We start from the raw sequence: 2,937 nt of genomic DNA on the forward strand, positions 1-2,937 counted from the left end.
AACTTGAAACAGCTTCGTTCTGAAGTGATGCCTTCTGTTAAGCCATTATGATAATAGCTGCTTGCTGGGTGCCAGGTAATGTCTCACAACTGCCTTAGGTGGTAGGCATTCTTACTCCCCTACATTGACAGATGAGTAAACTGAGGCTCAGAGGGCATATGATGGAAAATGGCAGAGACTGGATCTGGATGGAGATTATTCATATTTATTGTGTGTGTTGTATTAGTTATTGAGGAAGAGACTATGGCAGCAACATCTACCCATTTGATACCCTGATGTTTGAATGCTCAGACCCTGAATTTCCAGGGAGCTTCCTAATAATTTCCAGCTACTGTGGGTTTCTGGTTTACATTTCATCGATGAAATAGGATTCTGGCTTATGCACAGAAATGTGACTGCTTTGAAACCACACCTGCCAGAAGCATTTATTCATTTAACAGAAATGTATCAAGACTTACCATGTGGTCACCACTGGGGAAATAACTGTGAGCAAGCTTCCTTTCATGTTGTGGTGGCAACTACTATTTTGGAATTCAGAATATGATACTGAGCACTATGAGTAGGTCCAGATCTTCTGGTTGAGGTCCTTTTGTAGGTCTCACCAGAGATATTCTTTCGCCCTTATCAAGGATGCTCTCAGAATCCAGATAGGTGACCTAGTTCATTGAGGCGTATCTTGTTGTTCCATCCGTCCATCCATCCATCCATCCATCCATCCAATTACTCATGTAATTCTTATTTATTTAGTACCTAGTATGTGCCAAGGACAGTAATAGATCAGGTACAGTTTCTGCTCTCATTGAGTCTAGAAGGGGATGCATTAAATATGGGCAAATAAACACATATAAATACCTAGTCATGACTTGCAAGTGCTAGGCTCAGGTAGCCGCTGTGAGGGATATTTGAGCTTGAGAGCCACTCTGAGCTGTGTGGCAATTGTGAGCAGGAGTGGCAGCCAGGTCCCACCTGTATGCGTCTTCCAGGCTGAATGCCAGTGTGACCTGAACCACCCAAAGTGGATGCCTTTTCCTCGTTCACAGTTGCCCTTGAAGAGGTGTCACCAGGTGCGGCGGGGTGTCAGGTGCTCGGAAAGGAGAGAACAAGATATATGAAGACACTGAGAGAGGCCAGATTCAGAACACGTAAGGAGACCCTGAAGAGGCAGGGAAGGCAGGTATGTGGTGGGCTTGGAGCAGGGTCTTGGGGGCCACGCCAGGCATTGAGGTTTCATTGTCAGTGCAGTGGGAAGCCTGTGAAGGCTTTTATTTTTATTTATTTTTTTTGAGAGAGAGAGCACAGGAGAGGGAGGAGCAGAGGGAGAGAGAGAATCTTAAGCAGACTCCACACCCAGTGAGGAGCCCAATGCAGGGCTCAATCTCACAAACCTGAGATCAAGAGCCGAGCCAAAATCAAGAGTCGTAGGTAACTGACTGAGCCACCCAGGCGCCCCAAAGTATTTTTAAATTTTCTTAAAGATTTTACTTGTTTATGAGAGAGAATGAGAGTGCCCACGGCTTCACTCTAAATGACGCTGCTCAGCATGTGTGCATGGAAGCCCATGGAGAGCACTCTCCAGCTTGTCATCAAGCGCTGCACCTCCCGTTTGGAATAAGAATTGTCCTGACACAGTGACTCCAAGAAGTTTCCAAGAACTGATTGGAAAGACCTAATCTCTGTATTTGATTCTCTAACATTGGTGTCCCATTGGTGCTAATGTCTTGGAGGAAGGACTATGTGGGAAACATCTTATTTCCAGCCATCCTCAACATTGGTGTGTGTATGGTCTTTCTACCCCTCTCATTTGGCAGGAAATCACCCAGAAGATGTAAGGTAGCTGAAAGCTTCTTTAACTTGGTAAAACTATAGAAAATGCAGCTTTAAAAGAGCTGACACCTCTGTTATATTTTGGTATCCATCGGAAAGAGTGCTGGTATTTAGGGACCTGCTGAGCTCTTGCCGACAGCTCTGCAGGTACAGTCTGTCCTGAAAGGTGTTTCCTCTGGCTTCAGGCTGGGCTGAGACAGCTAAAGTGGAGCCCCTGGGGGTGGTGACATCTGGGCCATGTCTCAGGTCATTGGTGCCTGTGGCTTGGTGCTCCTCAGGATGTGGCTGTGACACTTTCCTCGTCTGCCTGGGCCATCCCAGAGCCTGGCAGGCCTTGTTTGACAGTGCTGTCCATGAGTGAAGCAAAACAGGCATAGGGAAGAGCAAATAGCCAGAGCCTGGACTTCAGCACAGCTGTGCTGTGCGACCTTGAACGAATCACCCAGACTCCAGGAGCTCCCAGGGTTGTATGAAGATCAAAAGATGACATATATTTAAGTATATAAAGTGATGATTTGACTTTCATATGGTGTGATATGTCAATTATAGCTCAATAAAGCTGGAAAAATAAAGAAAACTTCTTTTAAAAAAAGATTTCTGGACAATAGCACTTAGAAAGGCTTAAAATTGGGCACCTGGGTGGCTCAGTCATTAAGCGTCTGCCTTCGGCTCAGGTCATGATCCTGGGGTCCTGGGATCAAGTCCCGCATCAGGCTCCCTGCTCCGTGGGTAGCCTGCTTCTCCCTCTCCTTCTGCTGCTCCGCCTGCTTGTGCTCTCTCTCTATCAAATGAATAAATTAAATCTTAAAAAAAAAAAAAAAAGAAAGGCTCTGAAAATCAGAAATACCATGATTCCTCAAAGGTAGGGTTCTGACCCAAGAAACTGAGACCTGATCCTGGCCCTAAGCTTTCCTGGGGAAGGGACAAGGGAGACTCCCCTGGGGGCGAAGGTCCATCTCCTGAGGGCCATAGGCTCAGGGAGAGGGCCACTGCCTTGCTGCTGTGTCTAAATTAAATGTGTTTTTGTCAAAGCTGTCAGCAGGACAGCAAGGAAGTAGGAGCATGCAGAGCCCCGAGGGGAAGATTTTGGGGGACTGAGCCCAGCTTTCAAAA

Source organism: Eumetopias jubatus, unplaced genomic scaffold (genome assembly GCF_037043125.1).
Source record: "Eumetopias jubatus isolate StellerSeaLion01/CBP00866 unplaced genomic scaffold, mEumJub1_p1.0 scaffold_13, whole genome shotgun sequence".
Lineage (NCBI taxonomy): Eukaryota > Metazoa > Chordata > Mammalia > Carnivora > Otariidae > Eumetopias > Eumetopias jubatus.